Consider the following 20,911-nt stretch of genomic DNA (forward strand, 5'->3'; position numbering starts at 1 on the left):
GTTCGCGGGCCGGACTCTGTCTTGTTTCTGAATCGTGACGAGTTCTTTAAACGAGGAATCGAAGTGCGTAATTAGCTCCTTACAATGCTTGCCTATGAAATGTCTAAAAATTTTTAAAAGTTCTAGTCAACTGGCCCGAATTCTTTCTTCAGCACTCATATGTAAATGGCATGGTATTTTCCTTTTACCGGTAGACAAATGATCTGCTGTTTGCGCATCAGTACTAGATCACGCAGAAAATAAAATAAAATAAAAGAACGTTCGAAGTAAAAGTGCGAGCATATTTAGTTGCTTACTTTGTTGGGAACATTCGTTAAGCAAGAAGCATAAGCAACTTTTCTCTAGCCTCGAATATTCTGTAAGGTCTTGCAAAAACCAGGTGCGTGAAAAATTTGTTCACCTTTTCTTTTGAACTCTGCAAGCATTCTTTTTCTCGTCTGTGAGCCCCACCCAGGCGCTAAAGTAATCACTCACTATCTCGCACACAATACATTAAGCCTTAAGTTATTCTCATCCGGTTTGACCTTATCTCAAGCAACATGGGGGCTCCACCTGTTGCATTTCACATGTCGCATGCACACTCGCATGTGACTACAGAACAGAGCAAGTATGCACGCTTTAAACTACGGAAACGTGGACTCGGTGCACTTAAGACATTTGTCGGCGCACTTATACGAAGTACGCGATCGGTTAAGCGTGCATTTAAGCACAGTAGCACGACCGAATTATAGTATCACGAAAACATGATATAGAGTAAGCAGTAGTGCTTTGACTGGCGTCATCATGACGAAAGTGCCATGGATACAATTCTGTATACTAAAGAAACGTGCGCAACCGACAGGCAACTTCGTTTCTTTGTAAACACCGAAAAACCTCTTTCGGGCACTCAAAAGCGTGGGGCCGGAGTGAAATGCGAAATACTTTTCGGTGCAGCAAATCTGTCTCCAAAAGTTGAATCAAGTTACTGTCGTTGCGGGCACTTCAAATGTCAGCTCGTTACGGCGGTTATTCGACGCGTACAGTTTCGTATATCCGCATTGTTTGAGTACATGGCTGGCACATGAGCAAACGAGGACGCGCCAAGCTCGTCGGAACGGAGCTACACAGCGGGCGACCCATTTTCCTTTCAGCTTCCCGACAAACGAAGAAGAAGAAGAAAAAAGAAAACATAGCCGTCAGCGTGCCAATGGCGGTTGTCTATCGGAGGGGGAAGCACGACGGTCATTGTAGCGATAGACTACAATTTAATTAACTCTGCACCCCTCGGGTTCTTCGCGGGAATGGAGGGGCGAAGGAGGAGAAGGAGGGCGGTGATCCGCCGAAAAGCAGCGGAGAACGAGAAACGCGGGAAAAGAGAGATTAAAAAGCGCGGCTCGGGAATGACAGCGCTATGGCGATACCATGCGTTGTCGGACTCTATGGGAGTGGAAATGAGCGAAGTGGGTGGGGGTCGAGCTGAACGCTGAGGGGAGGCACAGGACGGGCGGCGTTCATCCATTTATGCATGGGGAGACCGCGCGCGGTATGAATGCGATAAAGATCTATGGATGGGGATGTTCCGTACACGGGAGAAAAAGGAAAACAGGGGGATGAGAGAAAGGAGGGGGGGCTGTTGTGGGGGCGGGGGGGGCACGCGTACCGATGGGGTGTTAGTGTGGTGGGCGGCGAGCCAGGGATCGGAGGGTGGGCGGTGAATTCGGGGCGGCGTGTGTGTATTGTTGTGCGTCGAGGGTTCGGAAGGAGGACGTCAGCAGAAGGACGTGAAGGAGCTCCATCATTCCCATTTCCTTCGCAGGTTCGAGGAGGAGGCGCACGCGGGCGGCGTCTGGTAAATGAGTCTGCGTGTCGGGAGGCCCGAGTCTCGTCAGCGTGTCTTTTTCAATGCTCAAGCGCTTCGTCGTTGTCTTGCGCGCAACGCTCATTTGTGGGGGCAGGACATCGGTTTCGAGAAGGAGCGCGTTGGGTCTCAGGTGCTATATAGGACGCCCCTTTTCGCGACAGCGTCAGACAGGACGCCCGGTTGGACGCCCCCCCGGCATTCAGAAGTGCCGATGTGTCGCCTACTTGCAACGGTACGGCTCTCTCTCCTTCGCCTGCTTATTTTCCCTATTTTGGGGATTCTCTAAGCGAATCTCTGACAATCCTCTCATTAATAAATCGCCCACTACCAAGTTACATGTGTACTCCCACTTGAATGCTATTAGCATTTACGACGATAAGCATTACCAAAGGACGACTTCTGCCTGACTTTTCATCTTTCATTTCATTTCATTTCATTTATTTTTTCCCTTAAAGGCCCGAAGGCATTACATAAGGGGGGAGCAAAATCAAAGTCAAAGAGAAAGAATAACTTGACAAAAGAGAACAGTAACAAAAAAAAAAAGAATATGTAACAGTTAAATGTTCTTGTCACGCGTATACAATGCAAAGTAAAATTCACGGGATTGAAACACGAGAGAAAAAAAAATATAGATATCTATATGAAACACTCAATTAATACACGAGAAAAATACAGTGAAAAAGGCATCACACGGAAAAACAAGTAAAAATAAAAAATAATCAGCAGTTCAGAGTGCCGAATTGAATATGACAGGAACCTTCTGCCCTCATGAAAAATGGTCATTTAGTTTATCCCGGAATGATTCGTCATGTGGTTACTGATGTACATTTGGCAGGACCAGATCGCACTTTTTCTTCTCTTACTGAAGTCTTGCAATAACGAGCTCAAACAACAGCGCTAACGGACGGGCATTGCGGACGGATGCGATTTACAGCGCATGCGACCAAAGGTTTTTCTTTATTTTCAAGAAACAACAGAAAATCTGCTGTACAGCTGTTAACTGTGTTGTGCCTGGTTGTTTCTTTGGACGCATCGCGCACGCCATGACCGATTTCCCTCGTCGAAACCTAAACGGCGCTAAAACCTAATTCGCGTGCTCCCGACAATGGCTAAACGTCGTTGTATACTTTCTGAGCTTTCGCCAGCGCAAGTCTAAGCTCATTGAAAATATCCCGGGATTGAAAGGTAACTTAAGAAAACAAACAAAGAAATTGAAAGCATTTTTTGTCTCTTTCTCTTCGTTTTCAAGTCGCGTCTTCGACATTGACGAAGTCCATGCGCACTTCCTGGTGTACACGTCGCTTTTCGTCGGCTTTCTCGACGGCCACCTCTCCGTCGACTCAAAGCCGCGAGCCCAGCTCAGCCGTCGGTGTCACTTCCGGCGTAGAACAGGAAGCGTCGAGGACGCCGAGCGAGAGCGGCGGCCAAGACGGAAGCAAAACAGGAAGGGAGGCGCGCGGAGGGGGATCATCTTTTCTCGTTTAGATTTCCAGCAGCTCCTCCGGCAAAGTGCCGGCGAAATCTCCGAGAGAGCGAGAAGAAACGACAGCTCCGAGCTCTTCCTCCGAAGAAAGCTAGCTTATGGGCGGCCGACAGTTGTCCGTGTATACACGATACTGGCGAGTGGAAGCAGTAGACGGGCGAAAGGAAAGGCAGCTAAGAAACCGCACTGCGCGTAGTGCAATAAGCGCAGGAGGGGCAGAAAATATAAAGCCCTATACACACGCTCGTGCAAACGCCGATGATGCATGCAGCCGTAGAAGGTGCTCGCGAAGACCCGAGCCGTGCCGGAAGGGCACCCGGTTCGTGGCTCACTGTTGACTCTCCCGGTTAAAAACCACAACCCGGTTCCTGGCTGGGTCTAGTTTTGAGTCAGTGATCCTCTACCTTCAACTTGCTGGCCTTCTGTTCAAGAGCGCCTGCTATAATAACCCCCGAAAGCCCGAACGCCCATTGCACAGGAAAAATAGAACTTGTCCACGTTTATCTTTCGCCATCGAGAGTATACAATAGTACAAAAAACAACCCGGAAATGTTTTTAGAGTAAATAACCACTTAGTGTAGTAATTATTCGCAGAGGTATTGCGTAATCAAAGAGTACTGGAGGGATACGTGAATATCTTTGGAAACATCTACAAAGACTCAACAGCTACTTTGCTTCTTCACAAGAAAAGTTGAAAATTGCCTACCGAGAAAGGGGTCAGGCAAGGAGACACAATCTCTACAATGCTATTCAATGCACGCTTAGATGAAGTATTCGAGATATTAGACTGGGAAGGCCTACGAGTGAGGATCAGCGGCGAATATCTCAACAATTTTCGGTTTGCAGATGACATTTTCCTGTTCAGCAACACTGGGAAGGAATTGCGACAAATGATTGAGGACCTTAACCGAGAAAGTGTAAGAGTCGGGTTGAAGATTAATATGTCTACGACAAAGGTAATGTTCAATAGTCAGGCATGGGAGCAAGAATTCATGATCGCCAGTGAGCTTCTATAGTCTGTGCAGAAGTACGTTTGTCTAGGTCAAATACTCACAGGAGACCCCGATCGCAAGAAGGGAAGTTGACGAAGAATAAAATTCGGTTGGCGTGCATACGGCCGGCGTTACCAAATCCTGACCCGGAGCTCACCACCGTCGTTGAAAAGAAAAGTGCGCAATCATTGCATTCTACCGGCGCTAACATATATGGGGCAGAAACTTGGAAGTTAACGGAGCAAGCTCGAGGAGGAGTTAATGACTGCCAAAAGAGCGATAGAGCGTAAAATGTTTGGCGTAACATTAAGACACAGGAAGAGGGTGATGTGGTCCAGAGAGTAAACGGGGATAGCCGGTATTCTAGCTAACAATAAAAGAAAAAAAAATGAACATGGGCAGGCCATGTAATGCGTAGGGTAATGATTGGTGGATCACTAGAGTTAAAGAATGGGTGCCAAGGGAAGGAAAGCGCAGTCGAGGACGGCATAAAATTAGGTGGGGTGAAGAAATTAGGAAATTTGCAGGTGTAAGTTGGTATCACCTGGCGCAAGACAGCGGTAATTTGACCCTCGTCCTGCAGTGGACATACAAAGAGGCTGATGATGATGATATTAATTATTCAATAAGCAGTTGGTTTTCCGAACCACCCACAACTGAAAACATTCTCCAGTATGTATAAAAACGCGTAACTATGGCCACTGCATTAACTTTTCCGCGCATACATCGGTGTTTGTGGCGTCAAGTTGTGCGTGTCAACTATGATACGTTGGGCTATGTGCGGTTGAAATACGTCTGGCGGTTATCACGTACTCTGAAGAAATATTGCGCATGCTGAATTTGCTATTCCTGAAAAATAAGCCGCGCTTAGAGGGACACTGAAGAGAAATGTTAAGTTAGTCCAGATTCACAATACAGGATGTACGGAGTGAATAAAGTGAATGGAGGCACAATAAGGCCATAAAACATGAAGACACGCAAGACGGGTTACAGTGCATTAACAAGATGTCACGACCCTTTTAGGAATCGGGAAAAAGCCAAGGGGCAAGGAAATAAATATAATAAGAGGAGGGCGCTTGCCATATATGACGCGTAATTTTCTGAGTTTGCCTAAGTTAATTATTTTTTTTTCAGGAATACAAAAGCGCGCAAAGACGCACAAAGAATAAGACCTGCTTTTCTAGAGCGCATAATTAAAATAATAATACATCTGCTAACAAATTAGCTTTTCTACTTGATCGAAGTTGCGATCCCCCTGAAGTGGGAATGCTCAGAAATCAGTGTAGAGACTATAAAAATTCCTCTCGCGACATTAGAGCGTCCGAAAATAATAATAACAAAAAGACTTGACTCGCAGCAAAAGAAGAAAAAATAATGGCGTTTGATTTCTTTTTAACAGGATAAAAAGTGGACAGGTAGAACCATTTGTTTATTTCTCTCGTCTCGGTGCGTAACGCGCTACGGAATCTGCACTGATGTCTATGTTTCGAGCTTACAGTATCAACGGTGATCGAGAAAGAAAAGAAACAACATGTTATTCGCCTTCCCCGCCTACATTTGCTGGCCGCCTCAGTCGGTATACGGCATAGGCACAGAATGGCACGCGCGTTCTTTCTTCTTCGCCGTCGAGAAGAGTACGCCTCAACTCAATCAATCAATGAATCAATTTTATTTCGCATATTCGCTCCTTATATCTTCACACCCGCCTTTACGCAGAAGCAGTATCATTTTACGACGTCATTTCCGCCCCCTCCCCCTTGTTTTTTTTTTTTTAACGCTATCGGTTATGGCCACTCAGGCGCGTAAACTGGTCCTGTCGAGTGCGCCTCGTTTGATGTGGCGCCACGGAGTGGTGGATTCTGTGCGCGCTTCTAATGGCGGTGTCGACGCGTTCTTCTATTCCGCGCCGAGAGTACGTCATTCATAAATTACGACGACTTCTTTCGCATCTCGACGAAGGAAACGTAGCCTCAGGCACAGTCGGTGATGGGGTCCTACACGCGAACGCCAACAGCTATCCTGTCGGTCTGCAAAAAAAAAAAAATAAATAAACGAAAGAACGAGAAAACAAAAAAGAAGGCCTGGAAGAGATACGACCGACAGTTAAGGGAATCAACGTGACTTGAGGATTTTATGGGCAGCTCTCTCCGGCAGCGGCGCGAGCGTGACCGTGTTATTGCGTAAGATCGGCGGGCTCGTCCCTTTCTTCGATCGAACCGCGGGCGAGGGAAAACCGTATTCACGGTGGCCTTGTACGCAGTACATACGGCTGTTACCAAACCCTCCCTCTCCCTTCTTTATTCTTTTGCGTACTCTTTGCAACGGAAGTTTCTACCGCCGGCTGGGTGAGAGAAGGATAGCTTCAAAGCCGATGGTGAGGGTTCGGTCTGTGCCCGGAGCGGTCGTGGAGATCGTAAGGGCGAGGACCGGTAAGCGTTTGCCTTCCACCTCCTCCTAATCTCGTGGGACGGTCCTGGAAATATGAAGGGAGGTCGGGGAGGTGTTCCCTAATCCCCCTTTAATCCTTTCCTCAAAAGCACTCTGCTTTATCCCCCTTCCACCTCCCGCGAAGCAGGTCTCTCATGCCCCCCCCCCCCCCCCCTCCTGGATGAAGCCTGCTCTCGTCGAACGACGTCAGCGACGACCGCAAAATGCTGACCTCGAGTCTTCGCCCGGCAGAAACAACGTTACGTGGACATGACGTGGGGATTGCGCGCCCAATATGAAAGAAAAAAAAAAGCAACTTGAAAGAGACGAGAACAAAAAAAGATATAGAAAAAAGCAGAGTGAAGTGGGGCTGTCGCTTCGTTCGGATTTCGGTGCAGCGTGTCTGAGAGCGTCGGTCTAGCTCACGTAATCTTTGTATAAAAGGGTGGAGATGGGGAACGGGGACTGGAAACAAGGATGTGCACCTAAACGGGGGGGCATAGGGGACCTGTACGAATGGAAGCGCGTCGCTTTTACGGCGCACTTTATTTGACGCTATTCAGTACACGGCGAGACGCGTGAGTTAAGGTGTATGTTTTTTTGCGTGGTGGGCGGCGAGCGGTATGCAAGGCAGAGAAGCGGGATCGCGGGAGCGGGCAGGGATCAGCGCAGGAGAGTTTCGGGACGGTGGGGATGGGGCGGCGGCGTGAAGCCGTTAAGCCTCCCGCGTCTCGTTCGTTGTGAAGAACCTGCGCGACGGCCTTGCATGCTGCGGTCGCGGTGCTTTCTGCTCGGACGTCATCGAGATGAATGACTCCACCCCCCCCCCCCCCCGTTCTTTTCTTCGGGGCTTAGCTTTCGCGGGCTTCAGTGACGTTGTCCCGCGCTCTGAATTGCGCCCGCGTGAGCCTTCGATCGCTGCAGCTACGACTTGCTCGAAACGGGCGCTTACTTCTTTCTTTTCTAAAAATGTTAGTTTGCACGGGTGGAATGAAGATTGAAGCAGCGTATATTAGAGGTTTGCGCTTCGTATACACCGCGATGAAGTTAATTAGAAGTTGAACGTAAAAGAAAGAAAGTAACAAAGAGCCGTGCGAACGAGGCATTTTTCACGCTACGGTATATTACTTAGGGTCCACGAACACGTTCATTTCTCAGTTTACCTTGGTCTGAAGAACCGAGGGAACGAGATTACAGTGAGAAAATGAAACCACTTCACGTTACGCTTTTTTTTTAATCCGCATGTTTTCTGGCTTTTATTTTAGAAGAATATGCGTGATTTGTTTATTAGGATATAAAAGCTACTGTTACTTTTCGAACATGAGCGTACTTAATTAATGATGGTGTTGTTTACAACGGGGAAAGTAGCAAGGCAAGGTTGCGTACAAAGTCAGAAATTCGCCATTGTCTAACCTGACGTGTAGTAGTTTCGAACGCTGTTTCGTCGAACGACGTTTCGTCGAATCTTTATTGCTTCTTTAGACTTTGGAATTAGAAACACATTTATTAGATTTTCGATAAAAATGTTCATTTGTCGTTTGTTATTCTAAATACCCACAAATTGTCATTAGCTGTAACTGTGACACGACAGCAAAAATATATTTTTTTTTTATACTTTGATGGTAGACATTCCTTCAATGAAACGGCGATGGCGCTTCTCTCATGGCGCACAATTCTCATGATTTCATGACGCTTCCCGGCGAGAGTCTTACCCCCCCGCGCCCTGCTAGACTGCAGCCAAGCTTGTGGCTGCAGTCATCAGACCCCATACCGGGTGTGAAGAATACTGGTAGCCGGCTTTTCCACAACATTATGTTGTTCTAAACAGGACGGCCGACCTTCCGCTCACGGGAGGTGAACAGCAACGATATAGTTAAAAAAAAAGAAAAAGAAAGAAAAAGAAAAGTTGTGCCGAAAACGGGGGAATCTGGTCGTGCCAAAATATCTTCTGCTCCTTCACTGCGTCTCGTGCATTGCGCTGATTCAGGTTCACAAAAAAACAACAACAACAACAACAAACAAACAAGAAAGAACGGTAACAGTATATTCACGTCTTACGTGACAGCGAAAAGCTGTCTTTAAGTTCATTTTGTTCATTACGCTGTTTACGGGTTAACCGGCGCTTTGCAGAACCTTATCTTTGTTAACCTGTAGAATAACGCCGCCAAGTCGTTTCCCTTACCCGCGGGGCTCGACAGAACTCTTTCTGTTTAATGGGTCTCATTCCTGAGTAGGCACTGTCACGCCTTCTAGAATCAAATACTTCTCCGCTCCATTCGGCGCGGTTGCAAGAGTGCTTAACGCTGTTTCTGTCTCCTATGCGGCTTCTGAATTTGCGAAACTTTTGCGGAATGCCTGACAGCGCGGGTCCACGCACCGAGGACGCATTTTGGACCTTGATTGAAATGAATGGGAATGCGGCTCTTTTTCGATGCGTGCGCGCATGTGTGTATATGCGCGCGTGTAAGCTGTGCCTGTACAGCACAAATGAAATGCTGCAACAACAATAACAACAAAAAAAAAATGCCCACGCCGAGGACACTGCGCCGTTTGCCAGGCAACGATACTATCTCGAGTCCTTAGATAACGCCAGGCATGTCGCCAGCATTTCCCCGACCCGGGGCTGTGCTGGCACCCATCGGTGCGGGATATATAGTAAGGTTCACCGGAAGGAAAGACAAGAGGGGCGCGCGCTAAGGCAACAACGCCGAGGAAGATTGGCGGTGGCGCACTCAGCAATATCCGATTCCCTCTGTCCGTCGCGTCAATTGAGCACGTCGACACCTCCACCCGGCTCCTCTAGTGGTCCTCATATATAGAGGCGCGTGCGAGGTTGTGGTCCGACTGCTCGCCAGTGAGGTGAGGGGGGAGCACGCGGATACGGGAGTTTGGAAGCTCGCGGGAAGGAAGGGAAGCTTCCGCGCCAAACCGGAAATGGAGCGCTTTGAGAAGCGGAAGTAGGAGCAAGCGGCCCCTGCAGACGCGGAAAAGAGGGCCCCAGCGACCGAGGCTGGGGAGCACGTGCGGGCGAGCGACGGGGTCGGGGATCCGCGCTGTCTCGCTGGTGACGTTGCAGCCGCGAGCCGACCGAGTGCAGACGTGTGTGGAGCGCCGAGGAGTACCGTCATACTCCCGTTGGTGCGCCATTGTGAGCGATGTCGGTTGTCAGCGTGCCGGTGGTGATAGTAACGATTATGCAGGGAACAGAAAGGAGCTACATTTGTAACGACATCAGAAGTGGGGGCGGGAAGAATAAGTAGCAAAGGTGGCTGCAGTGAAAGGGGGGCGAAGAAATGGAATAATAAAGAATGAAACACAGGGGCAACTACCTTCGAAAGGAAAAAAAAAACATCGACAACAAAAGAAACGAGACTGAGGCAAAAAAAAAAAAATATGCCGGCGTGCCGGTGTCAAAATTAATTATGTGTGTCTTTGACAACCAGCGCATTGTGCCGTGCTCTGCCACGTAAGTCACTTCTCCTTATTGCGCTAGTTTGAGCCCCTGTATCACCACTTACGAGAGAGCTGCTGACACGGATTGCGCTGAAACTCAGGATGGCCACAACATGAGCGCGAACGACAACCGACTCTCTCAATCAGAAACCTCGTGGGAGGAATGACCCTAGAACTACACTGCCCGAGTGCGAATGCACTCTCCACTTGCTGGTTGCGCGAAGGAGGCGCGTTCTGCACTGCGTTGTGGTTTTCGTTATGGCCGTCACTGTTGCTGTTTGCTCCATGACTCGCTGAAGGGTTAAGCAGTGACATGCTTAACTATTTAGTCGTGCGTGTTAAAAAAAATAGGTACGGATTTTTTTAAAGAATCGTACATTCGCATTCCCCGGACAATTATCTGGATCTTTTCACATTCGGCTTCTCCGCGTGACACAAGCGATGGTGAAAGTCGGTGGCGTAGTTACGCGGCTGCGACGGGAGATTGCGAGAATGTTCCGATGTGAGTTGATGATGATAATGATTATGAGGATCTTGAATGTTCTTTTTTGGCATCCCCTTCAAAACGAGGCGGTGACAAATAGTCAGCTAGCCTGCTTGAGCTAACCAAGTCTTATGTAAAGTTATTTTGACTATCTTTTTCTTGATGTTTTTTCTCTTCATTAAAGCACCTATATGTATATTAAAACCTGTAATGACACCGGCTTCACCGATGTCTTCGCTGTTTTTTTTTTGTTGTTGTTATTGTTTCACCAATACTCTAAGCGTCTTTGGCTTATCTCGACTGCTAGCCAGTAAATGCTTCCATCCGCTTTTAATCTCAACGCTTCTGGAAGTTGTACCTTTCCTACGGATGTTGCTGAGCGAATATCTTGGCATTCCATTACGTTGTACTGAGTGGTCTCCGGTCTTTTGATGCATCAGACCCATGTCTAACCATGCTGCGCTTACTTGCTCCGGTATATTTTTTGATATTTTGTGTCCTCAGGCAGACAGCTACGACCTCGAATAGCGAGGCGCTGCCATTTGCATTATTGTACAGCTTTACCATCCTTATTTCGTTATTGCCGCATTTGTAAATCTACATGCACCCCCTTGTTTTCATTCCTTGCATCCAATTTACCGTATCTGTGTCTCTAACTTTCTCATTGATGACTCCGGGTTGTAAGATTTACACTTTCAATGACCCTGTAGTTGGTTGCCCCCATTCTGGACCTCCTTTTCCGTTCCGTGTCCGCGCTTTTGAGGCACAGATATCTGTGCGCTGATCCATGTTCTTGAGGCTTTATTCAAAGCTGATATTACTCTGCGTTTCTCTGATTTCAAAACATGATAATGATGATGATGATTTATTGGCATCCCCTTTGAAACGGAGTGGTTACAGACAGCCACCTAGCCTGCTTGAGTTACTCAGGTATGCCATACATGCTTTTCATTCTAGCATTTTCCTATACATCTCCTTAATCTTTTCTATCTTCCTCAAAACTTCCCTATCTACCTTACCTACGCCTGCAACAGATCCAGTCGTATCAATCTATTTGTTTTTTTTTTCAACCATCACACTAAACGTCTCTTGCTTATCTAGTTTGCTGACCGGTTAATGGCTGCGTCAACTATAAATTCAAGCGCTTCTGGAAAGTATACGTTACCTACGGGTCTCGCTGGATGAATCCCTTCGCGTCCCATTTTGATGCGCTGAGCGGCCTCGGGATTTTTGATGCAGCATTCACATGCCTCGTCTTGCCGTGAGTATTCTCTCCGGCATGTTTTTTTTTGTCCTTAGGCAAACTAGCTCGAGCCTCAAATAGCAAGACACTGTCCCTTGTATTATCGTACGGATTTGCCCTTCTAATATCTTTCTTCCCATTCTTGTAAAGCTCCTGATGTTTCTTTTTTTTGTTTCCATTCTCTGCATCCAATTCACTATCTCTGCTCCTCTCATTATCTTTTCTGACGACTTCTGCTTGTCTGTTTACACTTTCAGGATGGATGGAAGATGGATGTATGTTATAAGCGTCCACTTTGGGACGGGGCGGTGGGTTGCGCCACCAAGCTCTTGCTATTATACTGCCTAATGCCCTACCTAGGTTAAACAATAAAAAAAGAAAACAAAACATTAGTAACTCCCACAACCAAATTTTTTGATCCCCTATAGCGAACTGTCCCTTTGTACGTCTCCGTTTTTTGTCGTTTCCCCTCTTTTGTTCCATCAATCTTCTAATCGTCTCTTACTAATCTCTATTGCGGACATGTTCACTTTTCCACTGCTCTCGCTGAACCCAAGGGCTTCAAGGAGGCCAGTGGTGCCTAACTCGACCGCTGGGCAGACGTCTTCACATTCTAATAAAACATGCTCCATAGTTTCCCTAGCTTTGCCGCAGCAAGCACATGCTTCTTGTTCCTTCTTATATCTCGCTTTATAGGTGCGTGTTCTAAGGCATCCCGATCTCGCTTCGAAAAGAAATTAGCTTCCCTTTGAGTTATCATAAATTGTTCCTTTCCTGATTTCGTTTTTTCCCTCTTAAGTAGTTACTCATGGCAGTTTTCTTTTCATTGCCACCACCCATGAGATTATTTCAGCCTCTCTGACTTTCTGCTTTGTGTTGCCCACCCTACAGGCTGCATACTTGCTGGTGAGCTTCCTAGTTCTTTTCCTCGACTGTGAATCAATGTTTTTCCTGTACAGATACCTGAACACTCTCCTAGCCCATTTACTTTCTTCCATATTCCTCAGGCGTACTTCATACTCAATTTTACTGCTAGCTTCCCTCACTTCAAAACTAGTCCAGCCCATATCACCCCGCACAGCTTCATTTGTAGCCTTCCTGTGAACGCCCAATGCGAGGCGACCCACTGACCTTTGGTTCCCGTCCAGTCCTGATTGTACCCCTGATTTATAGCAAACAACCGCATTTCCAGAAGTAAGTCCTGGAACCATTACACCTTTCCACATACCTCGGAGGACCTCGTACTTATTGTATCGCCATGGCGGTCTGTGCTTCATTATGGCTGCCATTTCTCTTCCCCTTAACTGTTATTCTTTCCTGTGTTTCCATATATCTATTGCCTTCATTTATCCATATACCAAGGTATTTATATTCTGTTACCCGAGGTATTTCTTGGCCCTGTATCTCCACTGTCTGTTCACTGTTTTCATTGAATGCCATAACACCTGATTTTCTAACACTAAATTTCAAACCTAAATTGTTGCCTTCCTGTCCACAGATATTAGCCAGACGTTGCAAATCACTTTGCTTGTTAGCTAGCAACACAATGTCGCCCGCATAAAATATAAACCTGGAAGCAGCTGCTCTACTACTGTACCCGCCTGTTAGTATGAGAGATTAAACATGACATTACTTCCTTCCAGCGCCCTCTCCCTCCTCACAATGTACATCATAAAAAGCAGTGGGGATAAAGGGCACCCCTGCCTCAGCCCCTTGTTGATATAAACTTTGAGCTCGCTCCTCATCCGTTCCCATTCAATGCGAACGGTATTTTCTAGGTCCCTTCCAGTATATCCCACAAAATGTTGCGGTCTACATTGTCATACGCTCCTGTAATGTCTAAAAAGGCCACATATAACGGTCTGCTTTCTACTCTTGTTATTTCAATACACTGAGTAAGAACAAATAAGTTGTCATCCAAACGTCTACCTATACTGAAGCTATTCTGAAGTTATCCCAAAATGCCATTATTCTCTGCCCATGACTGAAGCTTTAATCTAATTTCCTCCATTGCTAACCTGTATATTACCGATGTAATGGTCGGCGGTCTATACGAGAGAATTCTATATTTCTCCCCCTTACCTTTATAAATTAAATTCATTCTACTTTGTCGCCAACTGTCTGGTATTCGTCTATCTTTTAAAGGTTTTTCCACTGCGTTCACCAGAGCTTCCTTACTTTTTCGTCCTGGTTCATTAAACAGCCTAACGGGAACCTCGTCTAGCCCTGCATGTGGCTGTGCGCTTAGAAATTTTCTCTTGGGCTTTCTTCCACATGAAATTTCTCAGCACCAGCGGCTTTCCCACCTGGGTCTCTTTCATGCTCTTTGTTTTTCTTCAAATACAACCTCGTCATTGCCTTAGAAAGATTCGGCTGTTATTTTTCGGATGTATTTTAATGCCGCTTGTCCTTCCAGTTTGTTTCCATCTTCGTCTAGGATATGTTGTTGTATTGTTGTTGACTTCCTGCCTAATAATTTTATGTGATTCCAAAATATTCTAGGTGCGGCCTTCTTTCTCTCACGTATTTCTAACAACCAACGTTCACTTTCACCTTTTTTCTTTGCTTGCAGCAGTATTTGAACCACAATATTTTTCTCCTGGTATATTTCCCATTTTCTGGCTACTTCATCCTGCGGCGATTGCGCTTTTTCTTTGCCTGCCTTTGCTCTCGGCAGGCATTCTGTCGTTGTGCGATCGCTTATCGTATCTCCATGTTCCACCAGCTTTTCGTTTTTTTTTTCTTTTTTCGAACGAGCATGTTGTTTCTCTTTCCGTATTTCTGTCGTTATTGTACTTAGAAACATACTGCATTCCCGCTCTTTGCTTGGCCGTGTTCCAACTTCTCCCTCCACTCTTGTGACTATGTTTCTTATTTGTTCAGCGAACACATTTGGACTGGCCACTCTTCGCGCCTTTCTTTCTTTCCCAACTACATATCCCGTTTTCAAAGTGATGCATTTAGGGTCACTCCTTATGCTGCTATACCCTTCCTCGTCCATGACCATTTCTCTCAACTTTTCATAAATTCTTTCTGTCATCAGACAGTGATCAATGACCGATTGCCGGTTTTCCACTTCCCACGTGGTCTGCCCATCACACTTAGGCTCTGTATTCACGATAATGAGGTTATGTTGCTCACAAAGATCTAGCTCGACTTCCCGTTGTTGTCGGTATAGACATATTGATCCTGTATGTGGGCATTCATGTCACCTAATAGAATAACTTAGTCGTCATTCGTGAAACCCATAATATCAGCACTCAGGCATTCCACTAACTATTGATTCTTCTCATTCCAATAATTTCCAATGCACAAATACGTTACGCCCAGCCAAGTTTTCTTTCCGCTCATTGTGCATGATAACCAAAGATGCTCTTAACATTTTGAATTTACTCTTTTCCGTTTGGCTCCCTGAGGGATGAGCATTCCGAGTCCCCCTCCCTTTCTTTCCGATTTAGTTCTGTTGCACCCGTCTTAAACATAATTCTCAATCACTGGCGGCTCTTCCGAGTCTCTGAGTAGCGTTTCTGTAACCGCATACACCCTTATTTGTTCTCCATTTAACTCCTCCCCGATCTCTACCCACTTTTCCTTTCTTCTGCCGCCCTGTACGTTTATGTAGCCTACTGCATGGCGAGCTCTTTTCTTTTTTCTCCTTTTTCTGTTATTGATGGCGACGTTATTCTTAGGTTCCCTTGGAGAACTTCTTCATTACTCCCTACTCTGGCCTCCTGAGCGCCTCACGCCGCGTGCGCGTACGCCATCTGGTTTAGCACTGCGACCCGCCTTGATATGATGCGGCATGACAGATGTATACGTCTTCGAGCGCCGCAATTACAATTACCAGTACACGCACCAAAGTCGCCGGATAAAAGGAAAGAAAAATGCTCTGGAGACAGCTTGCCGGGCGTCTTCACGGCGCCTTCCCAACAACGGGACGGAGCCGAGAGCGCAGACAGCGACGTTGGGCCGCGTCCAAAAAAGGGAGGTCAGACGCAAAGGGAGTAAAAGGGACTGGTCGGGAGGAGGCACCACGGGGGGTGCGCGGGCGAGGCCGCGAAAAAGTAGTGGGGTGAGGCGAAGCGCACCCTCGTCTTCTCCAACGTTCCCCCCCCCTCCTTTCGCTTCCACGCTGTTCCCTTTTTCCCCTCGATCCCTGATGTCATCGCTTTGATGTGTGTCCCCATTTTGCGAGCTCGAATGTGTGTCGATAAATCGATGCCGCCGGGAGATTATGTCGCGGGTTATTGAGAGAGCGCGCACGGGCGGGACGTCTCCCGCGTCCTCCCCCCCTCCCCCCCTCCCCCCTTCCAGCCTTCCTCGCACGAACGCACGCGGCCCGGGCACAGTGCTTCGGCGCGACGTCGTCCTGTGGCTGTGGTCCCGACGACGGCCTTTCTCGGTCCGGCGGCGGGGAATGATGATGAAGCCGATCCCCGGCTGCGCCCCTTCTCTCCCTTCCGTCCCGAATTTTCCCTACATCCGCAAGCTCTCTCTCTCTCTCATTCCCCTTCCATCCTTCCCTTGATCTCCGCGACCGCCGGCCGTTGCCGAGCGAGGAAAAGACCGCGTATCGCCGTCCGACGTCGGATGCGCCTGCTTAGAACGCTGGCGGGCGGTGGGATGGAGGAAGAGGAGCAGGGGGGCTTTAAATCGAGTTTACGGGCGGCACGCTCCAATATTCTGTCATTTCCCTTCATTCCTTTTTGTTCCTTACTTTTTTTTTGCTGTGGCCTCCCTGCTCATTGCGAGTTCCTGTGGCGTGTGAGATCTTGAGAGGCACAGTATTTTTTCCGTTCTATTTGCCTTTTTTTCTTTTATTGCTTCGCGCGTGGTTGGTACATGATAAACACCACGCAGTACTCTCGTTCCACGCCGTATTTAGGGCGTATATGTGCGCCTCTTCTGCGCCGTACTTCATCTCCTTTTTTTTCCCCTCTCAACTGCGCGCATGTACAATCTAAAGCCGAATAAGGGCGCCGTCCCTAGATGCGTGCATCTACGTCGTTTAGGGAGATTGCAGCTCTCCTTTTCGATCGGCCTGTCTACTTTAGCGTGCTCTTATATCAGGCGGCAGCAAACGTGATATCTAACTTGCAGCAACAGTAGTGATCGGGTGTAATATATGTACTATAAGAGTTGCTTTAATTAAAGTCATAGTGCGTCACGCCCTACATTGCTTACGTTGTTGACAAGGCATTTAACCACGGTGATATGCCACAGGGGAACGATAGCGTTTGGGATCTGTTGCTAAGTATTTGCGCCTTTCGGTTGCTGCGCGTTATGGACAAAAAGCCAGCTCAACACCCGACTCTGTAGAAATGAAGACACTACGTTGTAGTAGATAGGGATCTTCGCACTCTTGTAGAATCACGAACGATCGTGAATGTGTTGATAGTCTGACTTCGTGCACGCTCATGTGAACGTGCACCAATCTTTTCTGTGTTTATTGTTTTTTTTTTGGGTAGTGGAATGCACTGTCGATGTTTCGCATGTAGTATATGTAGCACGTCATTTATAGCGATGTGCTTGATTGTTTTTCTGTGACAACTTTCTTTTTTATAGTATCTTTTTCGTGCGTAGTGACTTCACAAATAATGAGTGACTCTGCCAACGCGTGCGCCTACTGGATGCTCCTGTGTTGTCGTTGCATCACAATCGGATAATGCAAATAGTACAGCAGGCTGTACCTGAATCTAGTGTTCTTTTATTTCTACGCTATTTTTACTCTCTTTTGCTTAGTTTATTGTCTTTTGCATTTCTTAGTCGCTGGTGTCTACTTTCGGCGATTGCGATAGCTAGCTTACTGATGGCCTATTTTCCCAGGATATCAACATTTATCAAGCAACAACAGATAATGCACAATGCGTTGGCGGGCTAGTTGGTGCGAATCCATGAATACTTTGTTTAGCGCAAAACAACAGAGAGTAGCGCCTTGTCCTGTCGTCTTTCTTACGTCTGTTGTTTTGCGCTAAACAAAGTATTCATGAACAACAGCCAAGGCGGTTCTAATGCCGGCGGTGGAGCCGCGCTTTATTTGTCTCGTAAGACTCTTGAGGCACGCCTCTACACGGTGGGCGTGTCCATGGCGTAAGCGCTACAGTAACGGCTCGTTTGCGCGTCTTGAAGGCGACTGTACTGTACGAACGCTTGTAAAGGCAGCGGATATTCATCGGCGAGTGTGTTCACACTGACCGCCTTCTTTATTATTTTTCTTACCTTTCCTGTTTCACACTTATGTACCCGCTTTCCCAAAATGTAGGGTAGCCAACCTGACAAAGCCTTAGTTAACCTCCCTGCCTTATCTTCTTTTTCGCTTCTCTCTCTCTTTCTCTATCTCCTTTGTCCAAGTGGTTAAACCTTATGTGTAAGTCACGTCAAGAAAAAAACAAAGCCAAAGGAAGGTTGACATATTACTCAAATAACTAATGTGGTTTTCTAAATAGCTTACTTCGGTAATTCGGTGGATTGGTTACTGGAATGGCGGAACTTCAGAAATCGGGAAGCGGCACGCCGACGGCGACTGCCTTTCTCGGTCTCCTGTTGAGAATGCAGTGCACGACGATGATGACGCGGCTTTTCTAGGCACGGTAGATAATGTCGCCGTTTCACGCCAGCAACTCGAGGACGCAGAACTGGTTCCTCTTATTGATTACTTGGAGGGAAGAACAAGCAGCGTGCCCAGGTTATCTGCCAGAGGGCTGCCTTCGTTTTGCTTGCGACACAACTTGTTCTATAGAAAGAAACGCAGTTTCGCCCAAAAGGCGGAGCATCGACTGCGATAGCAAATTAGCAGACAGCAATACGAAGTAAGTATAGTAATTTTATCCACCGTATCAAATGGTAAACATTCGCTTGCTAACTAAATTAACAAGCATGGTGTCAGCGCGCACAGCAAACATGGACCCATTGCACTCGAAGACTGCGGACACTAGCTATTGAAACGCTGGCGTGAGGAAACGCGGCAGCAACAGCGAGCGAAATGACATTCCTGCCGTCTACCGCTTCGACGCAAAGCGAGCGCCGAGGACACAGAACGCACAAACCTATGGGCCGCCGACGTACGAAGACTCTGCCCCCAACGCAGATCGCTTTCAAGGTATACGGCCGAGCGACCGAGCGCAGCCGACACATGCGCAGTTGCAGCCGGAGAAAACGCTGCCCCCTCCCTCCCCTTCTCCGGGCACCTCGCAACGTGGAGTGCCTCGCGCACGAGAGAAGACGGCGCGCTTCCCTTTCGCATTCGTCCCTTTCGCGCGGGCGAGAGTGAGCCGCGACCATCGGCTGCCTTCGCACGCTTTCACTCGCACATACAGCGTAGGGCGCGCGGCGACGGTGTTATCGCCCTTGGGCTTTATACGGAACATCACGGCGACGCCGAAGCCGACGGCAGAAATGCGCTTGGAGTATCCATTTGATTGCTATCGCAATAAAATAGCTTTTCACCTAGTGGCAGCAGCCACCTACTCGTGTTTCTCGCATCCCTTAGGGACGAAGTCCTACATGCCTGTCACAACGAGCCGACCGCTGTTCACTTGGGCTACACCCGCACATTGGCAAGAATTAGGCTTAAGTACTACTGGTCGAGACTTATACCGGTCGTGAAACGTTATGTTCAGACATGCCATGGATTGCCAGCGCCGCAAAGCTCCACCTGTCAAGACAGCTGGACTGCTGCTTCCTGTTCAGATACCGGAAGCGCCGTGCGCACAAATTGGCGTGGACCTTTTAGGTACATTTCCACTTTATATTGCCGGCAATACACGGATAATCATGGTCATAGATTATGTCACTCGACAGGCCGATTCAGGTGCACTCCAATGGGGAACAGCAGCCGAAGCAGCACAAGTTTTCATCGAAGCCATCGTCGTTAGGCACGGCGCTACCGCAGTGGTCATAATATACAGACGTACTGCGTTCACGGAAACGCTTCCGGGTACCCGTTTTGCGACTGAGGAGTATTACTCACCGGAAGACAACAGCTTATTATCCCCAAACCAATGGACTGACAGAATGGTTGACTAAGACTCTGGCAGACACGACGAGTAGGTACATCGACGTCGACCACAAGAACGGGGAGGAGATTCTGCGTTATGTTACATTGCGTACAACACGGCTCGCCAGGAGACAACACGCGTGACACCTTTCAGCCTCGTTTACGGCCGGGAAGTAACAACAACGTTGGACGCGCTGCTGCCCCACGAGCGCGGTGATGACGAGACTGGTGCCGAGGAGCTTACGCAGCGCGCAGAGGGAGCCAGACAGCTTGCGCGTTTGCGAATCCAAAAACAACAGGAATACGACGCCAGACACCACAATCCTCGGCACAGACCCGTCACGTACAACATCGGCGACCAGGTGTGGGTCGGCGGCGGGGCCTATGTGAGAAGCTCCTGCGGAGATACTTTCGACCGTACGCAGTTATGCGCCGCATCGGTGATGTGAATTAGGAAGTTGTTTCCGACAGTCCTTAGCTCAAAACGCCGGCGGTGTCTGCCCGAGGTTGTGCCCGTGCTTCGTATAGCGCCATACTTTTCTTGCTGAGAACTATGCACCTTCTCTGCACTGCCTTCGGAGCTTGGTGCATCGGGACGATGCACTTTTTTTTTTTTCAACGGAGGGGCAAATGCCAGATCCTATTTCGTCACCGCGTGCATGTGCCAGGCCATGAAAACGACGCTGAAGTAACGCGTGGGTAGAAAAACAGAGACGACAACGACGTCGCGTTAGCTATTATCGTAAAGTGCTTCTATTCGTCCTGTTCACCGACTTCCCCGTCTCCTACTAGGTAGTGACAATAACAACCACCCTAACTGGATGTGTGTTTCTCACACGAATAGTGAAGACTGGTGCATGTCCACTCTTCCTGTTTTTCGGTCTTCGTCCCCCTTCCTTTAGCTATGTTAATATATTTGCTAGCCTACCTGGGGGAGAGAGAGTATACAGGGACGAAAGGATAAAAAAGAAGGAAAGGCGAAATTCGCAACGC

At 47.8% G+C, this 20,911-nt stretch overlaps 1 protein-coding gene across 2 annotated transcripts in view; it reads right to left on the reverse strand.

The window, feature by feature from the left end:
* Nucleotides 1-20,911, reverse strand: part of LOC142579757 (vesicular glutamate transporter 1-like) — a 231,426-nt gene that overhangs the window by 84,629 nt on the left and 125,886 nt on the right. The gene's annotated exons all lie outside the window — the stretch shown is intronic.

Source organism: Dermacentor variabilis, chromosome 4 (assembly GCF_050947875.1).
Source record: "Dermacentor variabilis isolate Ectoservices chromosome 4, ASM5094787v1, whole genome shotgun sequence".
Taxonomy (NCBI): domain Eukaryota; kingdom Metazoa; phylum Arthropoda; class Arachnida; order Ixodida; family Ixodidae; genus Dermacentor; species Dermacentor variabilis.